This window comes from Solanum tuberosum, unplaced genomic scaffold, assembly GCF_000226075.1.
Source record: "Solanum tuberosum cultivar DM 1-3 516 R44 unplaced genomic scaffold, SolTub_3.0 scf00024, whole genome shotgun sequence".
NCBI lineage: Eukaryota > Viridiplantae > Streptophyta > Magnoliopsida > Solanales > Solanaceae > Solanum > Solanum tuberosum.
The window spans coordinates 1888103-1903792 of NW_006238950.1; the positions used below are offsets into that span (position 1 = coordinate 1888103).

At 40.1% G+C, this 15690-nt stretch overlaps 1 pseudogene; it reads right to left on the reverse strand.

Moving 5' to 3' along the window:
* Positions 1–304: 304 nt before the first annotated feature.
* LOC102580565 (mediator of RNA polymerase II transcription subunit 20a-like) overlaps positions 305–15690 on the reverse strand; it is a 23090-nt pseudogene continuing 7704 nt past the window's right edge.

The window sequence follows — 15690 nt, forward strand, 5'->3', positions numbered from 1 at the left end:
TATAGTAATATTAACATATATATCATATTTCCTTTTGAGCAAAAAAGTAGTACTCTCTAGACAATCTTATATAAGTACAATTCTTCAGAAAAAATAAAATATTTAACTTCCATATCACCCACTAAAGAGAAAAGAAATTTCATTGATTTGAAATCATAGTAGCTTTTAGATTGCTTACTATTGAATTTGTTGCAAGTAAATGAAAAGTAGTTGTATAATGATATCATGTTCTATGTGCATATTACCAATTTATTATGAACACAAAGAACTCATTTATGAAGACTTATAATGTCAACAAAACATTCTAATTTCTCATTGCTTGTGATGATTGAGATGTTGCTACCATTTGAGCCAAGATGCTAGTATATTGTACAACCGTGTGTTGTGAAGTGTATTGATCAGAGATGCCAAACTCTGAAAATTTTGGTTCAACATGTACAAACTAACCCAGTAATGATCTTTTTTCAAGAGTTTCCTTCAATATCTCGAAGAATTTACGCATAATTAGATGTGATGTTTCCCATGAGAAAATCGGAAGATACTCCATCTACAAAAGAAACAAACATATTATGAGGCAAGCATGCTCATAATGGAAACTGCTTAAAATTAGTGCAGTACTTACCATAGCTATGTTTAAAAAAAAAGGGTTAATCACATAAAAAGTTTTAATCGAAAATAAATCTCTAAAAGTATTTCATACCTTCATTACTGTAACACCCCGTATCTGAAAACAGACCTAATGCAGAATATCCAGAAGTTGCAGGTGCAACCCACGGACCATAGGGTGACCCACGACCCGTGCCCGTTGTCCGTCGTTCACACCTGAAACCCCTCCCCTGACTCAGCCCAAAAATCCCTCTAAGCGTTGACCCACGAATGAACCCACGGACCATAGGTCAAACCACGGACCATGGTCCGCGTCCGTAGATCAGACTCCCAAGAACCAGCTTCCAGTCATGACTGACGGTTGATCAGCACGGACCGTCAATCGATCGACGGTCTGTCGGTCCCGTCCGTCGGTGACCCCGACAGCAATTAAGTCAGAGGTCTTTTGTTTTTTCCCTTATGCGTTGGACCCCTAAACTACGTCGTTTAGACCCTAAACTATGTGGTTTTGGTTAGTTTTAGCCTAGAAACATAACTAGAACTTACCTAAGTCAAATCATTCATCAAACCTTAGAGAAATTAGAGCGTAAGAGGAGAAGAAGGTCAAGAACCCTAGTTCAAGAACGCAACAAGGTTCCTTCAGTTCCATCCCCAAAATCAAAAGATTTCTTTGTGAATTTCGTCACCAGGTATGTGAGATTTCACTAGTGGGTTCCTTTCGCCCATTAGGTTCCTAGATTTCAGCCAGATTCTTGATTCCCTTATTATCAACTAGACCTAGGGTTTCTAGAATTATAGTAGATTATTGTGAATTAGTTACTTAATGTTTCAAAGCAGTTAATCATGGCTTTTAGCATGTTTTAGTATAGTTTCCTTCATAAATTCAGAAACCTAGCTATGTAGTTCTTTAGTTCATGAATTACACTTGCTAGGTCAGCTATTTAAGATAATTCAGATATTTTCATACATACATGCCTCAGTTTCGAATGTGTCATTATCAGTATATTAATGTTGCATTCTCAGATTTTGCATGTTAGTATTTTGAGCTATCCAGTACTACAATATTTCAGATATAATGTGTTAAATTACTTAATCATATAGGAAGCTTAATAACAGTGGACTAGAGTCAGACACCCTCAAGTCCCAGAACTACATACCCCGTAGGTTGTAAGTCCCCTTCGTGGGAATCATTTTAGTTATCACATCAGCATGCCTCTATACCTTTGGCCGGGTATATTGGGTCCTCTCGATGGGGTGTATACATCGTACTCCACATTTAGCTCATGTGGTTTTATGTCGGTTATTAGTAGCTCCCTTACAGTCCAGTCAGACTCTATAGCATTTGACCGTGTTATTAGTATAGTTCAGTATTCAGTCTCAGCATGTTATAAACTTGGTCATTGCATTAAGTATTTCATGTTCAGTATTCTCAATTGTATCATGCTTATCTCATGTCATTGTATAGATATATGCTTTCATTCAGTTATGTTATTGTTCAGTTTTACTCTATCATGCATGCTCAGTACCTTTCAAGTACTGACGCATACTCTGCGCTACATTTTCTCATGATGTAGGTTCAGGTCCTCAACAGTCAGATCACGCATAGATCAATTCCCGATCTTCAGTTCAGCAGCATCAGTGGTGAGTCCTCATCCTTTGAGGGCTAGTGACATGATTCTTTTCTCCCTTTTACTTTTAGTTTCAGTTCTGCTAGATCTAGCTGGGGCATGTCCCAACATTTCTAGTCAGTAGAGGCTTTATTTCATACATAGTTAGATTCAGCTATAGTGTTATAGTTTGACTTTTCACTTGTATTCAAACTCTTAGTTTTTCATATATTCAGATTTAGTATATGGTATTCCCCATAATTTCTGATTTCTATATTATTTAGCTTCCGCACAGTTTTATTGCTCAGTTTATCTTTAGTATGCTTATGATTATGCCAACAGGGTTAGCTTGGGGTCACCTGTGATCCTAGGTCCCGTGTCCGCGTCCAGGGGGTAGCCTCGGGTGTGACAAACTTGGTATCAGAGTGTTAGGTTTAAGAGTCCTAAGATGTCTGAAAAGCCGCACTAACTAGAGTCTTTTTCATGGGTGCGAAGTGCACCACATCTAATGAAAAGGAGGCTGCAAACTGTTTTAGGAAAAACTTCAATTTCTTTGTTACTCTTATCGTGCGTAAGGTATGATCTAATTCCTCGTGCTAATCCTTCGTTATGCACTTTCAGATCATGCCTCCTCGTAGAGCTTAGATAAGGAATGTGAATGCCAGGAATGCAAACGCAGCTCCTCAAGTCCCAGATCAAGAAGTTTTGAATGCTGAATTTCAGAACGCTATCCAATTATTGGCTCAGAGTGTGACCAACCAGAACAACCAGTAGGCTCCAGTTCCAGCAAATGCTAATGTTGGGTCAGCTACATCTAGAGTTCGGGATTTTGTTAGGATAAATTCGCCTGAGTTCTTAGGATCACAGATTGGTGAGGATCCCCAAAACTTCATTGATGAGGTCAAGAAGATCTTTGGAGTGATGAAGGTAATTGGAAATGATCGGGTTGAGTTGGCATCTTACCAGCTTAAGGATGTAGCTCATATCTGGTATACTCAGTGGAAAGAAAGCAGGGGTACAGATGCAACTCCTATCACTTGGGATTGTTTTAGTGAGACCTTTCTGGACAGGTTCTTCCCAAGAGAGTTAAGGGAAACAAAATCTAAGGAGTTTATGAATTTAAGGCATGGTTCTATGACAGTCCAAGAGTATGGACTCAAGTTAACCCAACTCTCCAGGTTTGCTCCTCACATGGTTGCTGATTCCAGGGCTCAAATGAACAAGTTCATGTATAGGGTATCCGATTTACTGAAAACATGGTGTAGGAATGCTATGTTGCTGTGAGATACGAACATCTCTAGGCTAATGACTCATGCTCAGCAGGTTGAGGGTGATAAGCTTAGGGAACAGGCCAAGGAGAATAAGAAGGCTAGGACTGTAGGGTCAGTAGAAGTCTTTAACTCTAGCACCTTCGTCAGCTAGTGTTCCATCCTCCAAGTTCCGTAATGATAAAAAAGGTTGGGCATCTGGCTCTAAGACTCAAGGTAGTATTTCAGGCACCAGAACCTACCCAACTTGTCCAAAGTGTGGTAAGAAACATCCGGGCGAGTGACTTGTAGGAAAGGAAGGATGCTTTGGGTGTGGTTAGTCTGGTCATAGGTTAAAAGATTGTCCTTCTAAACAGGGTCAGGGAGGTAACAATGGTAGAGCTCAGTCCATAACTTCAGCAGCACCAGCAGGTCGCCCGACTCAGCAGGGTAATGCATGTGGTACAATTGGTGGTCAGCGCCAAAAGAGGTTGTATGCTCTCTAGGCTCACCAGGATCAGGAAGATTCTCTTGATGTAGTCACTGGTACGTTACGAGTCTTTGACCTTGATGTTTATGCATTGTTAGATCCAGGGGCTACTCCTTCCTTTGTAACTCCTTGTATAGCAGTCAACTTCAATGTTATTCCAGAAACTCTCTCAGAACCCTTCTCAGTCTCTACTCTAGTCAGTGACCCAGTTATAGCTAGACGGGTATACATAAATTGCCCTGTCACAGTCTCCCAGAAATTCACCTTAGTAGATCTTGTAGAGTTAGAAATGGTAAACTTCGATATCATTCTAGGAATGGATTGGTTACATTTCTGTTATACCTACGTCGATTGTAGAACTTGGATTGATCGTTTTTAATTTCCCGATGAACCAATCGTAGAATGGAAGGGTAGTAGCTTAGCGCCTATGGGTCGATTCATTTCTTACCTTAAGGCCAGAAAGATGATTTCTAAGGGTTATCTCTATCATCTAGTTTGAGTCAAGGATTCTAGCTCCGAAACCCCAACTCTTGAGTCAGTCCCAGTAGTCAATGAGTTCCCAGAAGTGTTTCCAGAAGATCTTCCCGAAGTTCCTCCCATAAGGGAAATCGACTTTGGAATTGATCTCCTTCCAAATACCTAGACTGTTTCTATTCCTCCTTACAAAATGGCTACAGCTGAGCTTAAGGAATAGAAAGAGCAGTTGAAAGACCTTATAGATAAGGGCTTCATCAGACCCAGTATTTCCCATTGTGGTGCACCAGTGTTGTTCGTTAAGAAGAGAGATGGTTCTCTCAAATACGGTTATCATTAACTCAGAGTCAGAGATAGTGACATTCTGAAGATAGCCTTCAGAACTCGATATGGTCATAATGAATTTGTAGTTATGTCATTTGGACTAACCAATGCTCCTGCAGCTTTCATGGATTTGATGAACAGAGTGTTCAAGCAGTATTTGGACTTGTTCGTTATCGTCTTTATTGATGATATACTCATTTACTCTAGGAATGAGGAAGAACATGCGAATCATTTGAGGGTTGTTCTACAAACTCTCAAAGATCACCAGTTATTCGCTAAGTTTAGCAAATGTGAGTTTTGCTTGCAGTCAGTTGCTTTCCTTGGGCATATTGTGTCTAGTGAAGGGATCCGAGTGGATTCTCAGAAGATAGACTCGGTGAAACAATGGCCCAGACCAACCTTTCCTACAGATATCAAAAGTTTCTTGGGTTTGTGATGCTTATCGTGATCAATGACACAATTTCCAATGCAAGTGTCTACGATCAATGATAATATAGTAACCCAACCGAGGGTTGGGGTTGTATCCCAAGGGAGCGGTTTTGAGAATTAGTAGCAAACTAGAATTTAGTTCTAACTTGTCATAGCTAAAGACATTAACGATTAAAAACATAATAAATTAAAGGGGGTGACACAAAAGTGTCAAATATCGATTTGGGGGTTTTGTCACAAGTATGGCAAAAACAGTTAAAATAATAAAGAAATCTATAAATAAGAGGGGAATTCTTGGGATGTGATAGGAACATGGTATAAACAAGATCGTTGGGTACATGCTTTTGATAGAAAACTTATAGAGTAATTTTGACTAGGCTAAGCTTTAAACGGAAATAAGCTCTCTCGCGAGCAACTTACCCCGTTTCAAATGGGTTCCTCTTGAACACCCACTTGCCGTATGAAGACCAGCCTACGCCTTACCCCACTCACTCTCTCGAGCTGAGTGTTAGGATATGGGACTAGGGTTCACTCTCTCGAGCAGAACCTCATGTCGACCCACTCCTTAGGCCATCAATTTAGTAGTCTTGGTTTCGCGACTTCTCTCTCGAGCAAGCCGAAAAAGCATGAGTGAACCTGTATTTGCAACTACAAGTCCATTAGATTCATCCACAACTACTAAACGAAATCAAAATTAAACTACATTTAAACTATCAGCAAGCAAGACCCAACAACTAATCTAACCCATATTCACAAAATCACACCCCAAGAATTGGGGTTTTTAGCCACACATCGAAAGTTATAAATTTATACCTAAATGATGCTGCATTCAAATGGGTATGAAGATTTAAGTCTTGTTACAAGCCAAGAATGACAAATCCAAGAGACCCAAGTCCAAAATCCTTGGAGATGAAACCCTCTTCTTCTTCAAGTCTTCAAAACCCTCTCAAACTCAGAGCAAAAATATGAAAAACTAATATTCTCTATGAACACTATAATAATTGTTCCACTCTTAAAACTACAACTCTAACTAGTATTTATAGTTCTCACAGATTTGTGTTGCAGCGGATTCGGTGTCGTTAGTCGGAATTGTCGATCAACTCGGCGATTTACCCTTTGGTGTAGTTCATCACCTTCTTGAACCAGCCTTCAGCATCATCGTACTCTGGGTCATTGGGAGACATGGTATTGCTTCGCGGAACTTCTCGGCGATGCGCCGAGTGCTCCTTTTTTCCGCCGACTTAATTCTTTCCTTCAGGGCTCAGCACACTGGAACAAAAGGTGAAGTAAAACCCTTCGGCGACTCGCCAAGTGAATTCAGTGATCCTCATGCCTTCATTTCTTCCTTCTTTTCAGGCTTTTCGTTCCTTTTTGCGACTTAGTGTCCATGCTTTCCTTCAAACATCAAATACCTAAAACTTAAGGGTTTTCATCAGATATTGAGATAAAATAAGCATTTGAGGACACAATTTCTATTAAAATATAGCCTAAATGAGTCCAATTTGTGGACTTATCACCACCCCCAACTTAAACTTTTGATTGTCCTCAAGCGAACTCAAGTTCAGCCGTTCAAAAAAAGTGTCTCGAACAGTGCTACATAAGGCTCAATCATGGATGCACACAACAAGACTCAATTTACTTATGCAAAGATCAATTGTGTACTCAAAGATTCAAGTTTTGACACACTATTACCAAAGATTCTCAAGCTCACAATACTTGCTTCAAATGCATGTTCAAGCTCAATAAAAGCCTTTGAATGCCCTCACACAAATGATGATTCCATTTTCAAACGCAAAGGTATAATCAATTTAAAGTTCAGGAATCAAATACAACGTTCACACTCATAAAGATGAACGCAATGCATGCTTTCACCCATAGGTTTGTCCGTATTTTCCAATCAATATTTGTTTCGACTTTCTCAAAATCACTAAGGTCTTAACAAGGCTTGTAACAGAGCTGAGTGTAAAAGTATGGTCATTTAGGCTCAATGACTTTTATCCTCATGAAATGTGGTGCTCTCAACACCTCCTTTCTTTTTCCTTCATCATTTTCATTAGTGCATCATAGGTCATTCTATTATTCACTTTCCATGGATTGTTTGGAAACCTCATCTCTTTTATACTTTATTCCACAACTTTCTTTTTCATTCTTTTTCTTTTTCTTTCTCTTTTCTCTTTTCTCTTTTTTTTTAATATGGAGGGGTTCCATTTTTCTCAACACCACGGGTTAAAGGAGACTTTCCTTGCACTTCTTGACTTTCCCTTTTCTTTTTCACCACACCCCCAACTTAGGCTTTTGGCCTAAGCTGGTTATTCAATTAACCACAACTCAAGAGGATTATAGGTAATGGATTAAGAATGGTCTAGTTTTCATCAACTTTCTTCCAAAGAAGGGTAAGGCTTAAAGGGTGTTCAAGGGAGAATCACACGCTCACAAGGTAGGTCACAAAAAGAGGTATATGTCAAATTGGTTCACACTCTTCGAAGTTGCCTGAGATCATATCAAGAGAAAGTCTTACTTAGTCAACCGGACGAACATAACAAATTCTACGTATTTTCATGCATGGTTCCAGGTAAGCTTATCACACAAGGCATCGACAATTAAGTCTAAAAAGACTCCACACTTTTGCTAGTGTGCAACGGTCATCACAAGAGAATCGATTTGATAAATGGCTAATCGCAACGAGATGCAAAGAGTTCACATATTTTCTATGCAACTTCATTTGGCCTCATCGTAGCCGTACATTCATGTTCGTTCGATTGAGAGCACTATTCAAGTCATCGGTATTGATCGGGACCGAGACTTAAATTTTGCAAAAGAACAGCCACATTCATCACACAAGAGGTGGCAAAATTTTTTGGACGGGTTAAAATCATTTTGAAATAAAATAAATAAAAGAAGGCATAAGCTCAATCATCCACAGAAAAGCAGTATTAACACAATTTTAAACAGAACAGCCCAAAATACATCAACAAAACACGAACATGAGTAGCACATAAAGGTGGGCCACACCTCACCACAATTAAAAAGCATTTGTCCTCAGATGCACATGATAAAATATCCAAAATAACAATTAAAGAAAGACAGAGATGGAGGTAAAGAAGATATCATGGCTAAGCAGTCGCTCCATCTGTCCAGGCATTAGTGCCCGGAGTGTTGTCATTTTGCTTCTGGTTCTCTTTTTCTTTTTGCTCTGCTTCAGCTTTTGCAGCGGTATTAGCCTCGATCTTATTGTCCAACTCGTGAGCTGCCACAAAGACGTGTATCGTATTGCTGAACCCTTGTGCCCATAAAGGGACATTAGGGTTGATGGGCATCCTCCTCTTCAAACTGGCTATCTTTTTCTCGCTTCTTGTAGTTCTTCTAAACTTTTGTGCTCTTATGTGTCTGGGTGACATGTTTCTTCCTGCAACTTTTGTTCTGGCCATGTCTGCAAAGTCTTGAGATAATGTTAGAACATATTTGACAACCAAAACAAAGACATTCAGTTGCAGAAAGACTAGATAGTCCATTCGGTGTGCCGCCGAATACATTTGGCGAGCCACAGACAATCCGCCGAAGGTCACGGTGCTGAATGAGTTAGGGATGCAGACAAAGGGAGAATAATAAGACTTTCGGCGAGTCGCCGAGTGCTCTTAGCGACCTCATACTTCTCGCTGAAAGTTACAGACGCCACAACAAATAAAACATGATAATAAGGGAGAGATAAGGTAATTAGGCAAACTGCGAAATAGTTCGACGAGCTCGTCACAGCTGGCCAAATGACCCAATGTGTCTACTTTTAACCCAACTTCTCAAAATCAGCCCCGCAACCCCTGAAAATGCAATTTAAGCACAAATTCGACCAGGACCCATAACATACGAATACCACTCATCACACATTAATTTCACTCGATGCATTGGAGAAAAAGATTTCATAGTTTAGGCAATAAAGGCGGGGCTATCGAAGAAAAATCAACACAAACAATTAATCCCAATCAGGAAGGTTCAGTAGATTTCGACAAGATTACAATATTTGCAAATGAGTACAATTTTGACAAGATAGTTATGGGGTTCGGGACACTAACCTTTTGTCCTGATCAAATGGATATTGAGATGCTAGGAAGCACTGTAGTCCAACTCCAAGCACAAATCAATCAACCAAAATACTCCGAGAATGCAAGTAATATAAAACTAGAGTGCATGTATGAGTTTGGGAAGGTGAAAAAGTGAAGTGAGGGAAAGTGAAGGATTTCAAATTCTAGGACCTTTGGCCATTATAAATCGTCCAGTTCGCACCCATTTGGCGACATTAGTCGCACTCGCCGATCTAGTCGGAGACACGCCGAATGGTCATTTACCTCGCTGAGTTTTACAGGACCTTCCATCAAAGTGAAGGTCCAAACGGCGGTTTTCATCGCAATCGCCAACCTGTTCGGCGATTCGCTGAATGGAACTATTAGCTCGCCAAATGCAATTTCCACACACTCTCCACACTTTAACATGTTCATTCAACACACTGTTATTTCTAAAACAACAATAAAGCAATAAAGGGTTTTGGGTTGCCTCCCAAACAATGCCTTAGTTAACGTTGTGGCACAATGCAGGTTAACACCTAAACTTCACTTTTGGGATTAGCCAAAATATCACTTGGCAACCCCCTGCTTTGTGGCGGATGGAGATGAGGCATCACATGACCTGTAAGGTTCTCGAGCAGCTAAATGGATCTGGAATGAGAACCAATCATCTATTTCATCACTTCGATGTTCTCATTCATCTCTTCCAGCACCCTATCATGCTCACTTACCTTGTTGAAAATGATTGAGAGAATTCCTTCGACACATTTACCCTCATTGAACTTGGGATTTCCTCTCTCATGAGGGGGGACGTATCTGTCTTTCCTTTTGCATTGGACTTCAATCTCCGCTATCTTTTTGGTCAACTCATCCATTTGAGTCATCAGCGCGGCCAACATGAATTCCTTCTCTATTTCTTGGTTTGATTCAACCATGAGATCAAGCAAGTGGGCTGCTATTATATAAGGTTGTTGTGTAATACCACCCGGAATGAGTTGGTCAGTCAATGCTTTGTTTCGGGGACCAATACTTCTGTAGAAGTAGTCAAGGAGGACTATATCGGGAATTTCATGGGTGGGGCATCAAATCAGAAGCGATTTAAACCTTGCCCATGCTTCGTGAATCCGTTCACCTTCTAATTGTTTGAAGGTTAGAATGTGATCCCTAAACATCATTACTTCTAATGGAGGAAACTCCATTTGCTCACGAGTACTGCTTGACACCCTCACCTTCCCTGTTTCAAAGCTAAAACAAGCAAAATACAAAACTAAAAATTAAGTAAGTTATCTACAACTATGAAGAACAAAAAACTTACTAATCTAAGAATTCTCAAATAACACCACTCCCCGGCAGCGGCGCCATTTTGATGCTTATCATGATCAATGACACAACTTCCAATGCAAGTGTCTACTATCGATGACGATATGGTAACCCAACCAACGGTTGGGATCGTATCCCAAGGGAGCGATTTTGAGAATTAGTAGCAAATTAGAATTTAGTTCTAACTAGTCATAACTAAAGACATTAATGATTAAAAACATAATAAATTAAAGGGTGTGACACAAAAGTGTCAAATATCGATTTGGGGGTTTTGTCACAAGTATAGCAAAAACAGTAAAAACAACAAAGAAATCTATTAATGAGAGGGGAATTCTTGGGATGTGATCGGAACATGGGATAAACAATATTGTTGGGTACATGCTTTTGATAGAAAACTTATAGAGTAATTTTGACTAGGCTAAGCTTTAAATGGAAATAAGCTCTCTCTCGAGCAACTTACCCCGTTTCAAATGGGTTCCTCTCGGACACCCACTTGCCGCATGAAGACCAGTCTACGCCTTACCCCACTCACTCTCTCGAGCTGAGTGTTAGGATATGGGACTAGGGTTCACTCTCTCGAGCAGAACCTCATGTCGACCCACTCCTTAGGCCATCAATTTAGTAGTCTTGGTTTCGCGACTTCTCTCTCGAGCAAGCCGAAAAGGCATGAGTGAACCTGTATTTGCAACTACAACTTCATTAGATTCATCCACAACTACTAAACGAAATCAAAATTAAACTACATTTAAACTATCAGCAAGCAAGACCCAACAACTAATCTAACCCATATTCACAAAATCACACCCCAAGAATTGGGGTTTTTTAGCCACACGTTGAAAGTTATAATTTTATACCTAAATGATGCTGCATTCAAATGGGTATGAAGATTTAAGTCTTGTTACAAGCCAAGAATGACAAATCCAAGAGACCCAAGTCCAAATCCTTGGAGATGAAACCCTCTTCTTCTTCAAGTCTTCAAAACCCTCTCAAACTCAGAGCAAAAATATAAAAAACTAATATTCTCCATGGAAATTATAATAATTGTTCCACTCTTAAAACTACAACTCTAACTAGTATTTATAGCTTTCATAGATTTGTGCTGCAGCGGATCATTCGGTGTCGTTAGTTCGAATCGCCGATCAACTCAGCGATTCACCCTGTGGTGTAGTTCATCGCCGTCTTGCACCAGCCTTCAGCATCGTCGTACTCTGGTTCATTGGGTGACATGGTATTGCTTCGCGAAACTTCTCGGCGATGCGCCGAGTGCTCCTTTTTTCCGCCGACTTGATCCTTTCCTTCAGGTCTCAGCACACTGGAACAAAAGGCGAAGTAAGACCCTTCAGTGACCCACCAAGTGAACTCGGCAATCCTCAAGCCTTCATTTTTTCATTCCTGACAGCCTTTTTGTTCCTTTTTTGCGACGTAGTGTCCATGCTTTTCTTCAAACATCAAATTCCTGAAACTTAAGGGTTTTCATCAGATATTGAGATAAAATAAGCATTTGAGCACATAATTTCTATTAAGATATAGCCCTAAATGAGTCCAATTTGTGGACTCATCTGTTTGGCTGGCTATTACAGAAGGTTCATGGAAGGATTTTCATCCATAGCCTCTCTATTAACTAAGTTGACTCAGAAAAAGGTTAAGTTTCAGTGGTGAGATGATTGTGAGAAAATCTTTGTAGAACTGAAAACTAGGTTGACTACAACTTCTGTTTTAACTCTACCAGAGGGTTCAAACGGCTATGTTATCTGGTGTGATGCATATAGAGTCGACATTGGTTGTGTGTTGATGCAGCGAGGTAAGGTTATAGCTTATGCTTCTAGACAGCTTAAGGTGCATGAGAAGAATTATCCAACTCATGACCTCGAGTTTTTAGCAGTGGTGTTTGCACTTAAGATTTGGAGACTCTACTTGTATCGCGTTCATGTAGATGTGTTCACAGATCACAAGAGCCTTCAGTACGTGTTCACCCAGAAAGAGTTAAATCTTCGCCAGAGGAGATGGCTTGAGTTCCTCAAGGATTATGATATGAGTGTGCATTACCATCCTAGTAAGGCCAATGTAGTAGTGGATGCTCTTAGCAAACTATCGATGGGTAGTGTGGCATATGTTGAGGAAGAAAGAAAGGAACTATCAAAATATATTCACAGACTTGCTCGCCTAGGAGTTCATCTTATGAGCATATCAGATGGTGGTGTAACAGTTCAGAATGGATCAGAATCTTCTTTTGTAGTGGAGGTTAAGGAAAAGCAAGACAGGGATTCGATATTGCTTGAGCTAAAGAGTGCAATCCACCAGCAGAGAGTTGAGGTTTTCTCCTAAGGGGGAGATGATGTGCTTCTCTATCAGGGTCGATTATGTGTTCCTAAGGTGGGTGAGTTGAGACAACAGATTCTTGCAGAATCCCATAACTCCAGATACTCTATTCATCCAGGTGCCACTAAGATGTACTGTGATCTACGGGAAGTCTATTGGTGGAATGGTATGAAAAAGGATATAGCAGATTTGTGGCTAAGTGCCCAAATTGCCAGCAAGTGAAGGTGGAACATCAAAAACCAGAAAGTATGACTCAAGAGATCAACATTCTTACTTGGAAGTGGAAAGTTATTAACATGGACTTCATCACAGGTTTACCTCGTACTCGCAGACAATATGACTCCATTTGGGTGATTGTGGATAGAGTTACTAAGTTTTCGCGCTTTTTGGTAGTAAAGACTATAGATTCAGTGGAGGACTACGCCAAGCTTTACGTTAATGATATAGTTAAGTTACATGGGGTTCCTTTGTTTATCATCTCAGATAGAGGTCCTCAGTTTACCTCTTATTTCTGGAAGTCATTTCAGAAAGGTCTTAGTACTTAGGTTAATCTTAGAACAACATTTCATCTGCAGACAGATGGGCAGGTAGAACGTACCATTCAGACCTTAGAGGACATGTTAAAGAGCTTGTGTGATCGATTTCAAGGGTAGTTGGGATGATCACCTTCCTTTTCTAAAAGTTCGCCTACAATAATAGTTACCATTCCAGCATTCAGATGGCCCCTTGTGAGGCATTGTATGGGCGTAGATGTAGATCTCCAGTTGGTTGGTTTGAAGTAGGTGAAGTAGCCTTGATAGGGACAGATTCAGTCCATGATGCTATAGAGAAAGTGCAACTCATTAGAGATAGACTTAAGACAGCCCAGAGTCGCCAGAAATCCTAGGCAGATGTAAGGAGATGGGAACTAGACTTCTAAGTTAATGATTGGGTTTTCCTGAAAGTGTTGCCTATGAAAGGGGTGTTGAGATTTGGAAAGAAAGTAAAGCTCAGTCCTAGATATGTAGGCCCTTACAAGATCTTGGAAAGGGTTGGTAAAGTGGCTTATGAGCTAGAGGTTCCAACAGAATTAGCAGCAGTGCATTCGGTCTTTCACATTTCGTTGTTGAAGAAGTGTTTGGGTGACCAGTATTGTGCCTTTAGAAAGTGTGGTCGTGAAGGATAGTCTCACTTATGAAGAGGTACCAGTTGAGATTCTTGATCGTCAGGTTCGAAGGTTAAGAAATAAAGAAGTCGCTTCAGTCAAGGTTTTGTGGAGGAGTCAGTCCGTAGAGGGAGCTACTTGGGAAGCAGAAGAAGCCATGAAGGCCAAGTATCCTCACCTCTTTCCTTCCGATCCCACTCCAGCTTGAGGTAATATTTCATCTTCAGCTTTTCAGTCATTCATGTGTAAATTCAATCTTAGTATCATGTTCCTTCAGTTTGTACTTCCATTTTCAGCATATTTGCATGTACTTGGAACTTAGTTTAGTCAGAAATCAGTTTCCAGTGTTTGGTGGTAGGATTGCAGTTCTTTCCCTCCATTTTTAGCTAGTTAGTCTTCATTCAAGGACGAATGTTCCCAATGGGGAGATAATGTAATACCCCGTATCCGAAATTAGACCTAATGCAGAATTTCTAGAAGTTGCAGGTGTAACCCACGGACCGTAGGGTGACCCACGGCCCGTGCTAGTGGTCCGTGGTTCACACCTAAAATCCCTCCCTAGACTCAGCCAAAATGTCCCTCTAAGGGTCTACCCACTGCCGGACCCATGGACCGTAGGTCAGACCACGGACCGTGGTCCGCGTCCGTAGATTAGACCCCCAAGAACCAGCCTCCAGTCATGATTGACGGTTGACCAGCACGGACCGTCAGTCGATCGACGGTCCGTCAGTCCCGTTCGTTGGTGACCCTGATAGCAGTTAAGTCGGGGGTCTTTTGGTCTTTTCCTTATGTGTTTGGACCCCTAAACTATGTGGTTTTGGTTAGTTTTAGCCTAGAAACATAACTAGAACTTACGTAAGTCAAATCATTCATCAAACCTTAGAGAAATTAGAGCGTAAGAGGAGAAAGAGGTCAAGAACCCTATTTCAAGAATGCAACAAGGTTCCTTTCGCGGTCGCCCTCACTAAACCAACTTGAATCTGAACTACGATTCTCCGATGTGGATTGAAAGGAAGTTGGGGATGGACATAGACCCTTCCGTTCCATCCCCGAAATCGAAAGATTTCTCCGTGAATTTCCTCACCAGGTATGTGGGATTTCACTAGTGGGTTCCTTTCGCCCATTAGGTCCCTAGATTTTCAGTCAGATTCTTGATTCCCTTATTATCAACTAGACCTAGGGTTTCTAGAATTATAGTAGATTATTGTGAATTAGTTACTTGGGCCTGTTTGATCATGCGATATGGAATCATGATGTGGTATCATGATATGGAATCATGATATGGTATCATGATGCAGAATCATGAGATGAAATTGAAGTTTTGTTTGGACATGCGATATGGAATGTTTGTGTTGTATATTTTCTCATAAACATAAAAGTCTCATAAGTTGTAAAACTATTAAAATAGTCCCAATTGTTTATTCAATCTTATTAAATAAACAAAAATTTATAAAATCGCATAATAAATTATTACAAAGCTATTTGTTCTCCACTTAAGTAATTGCTTCATCTAACTCTAATTTAATAAAAAAAAAATTACAAAGCTATTTGTTCTCCACTTAAGTAATTGTTTCATCTAACTTTAATTTAATTAAAAAAATTGAACATAAATTGTACTTGATATGCTCATATCTCTCAACTACTCTTACAAATAACCTATAAAGTAGAAAAAAAA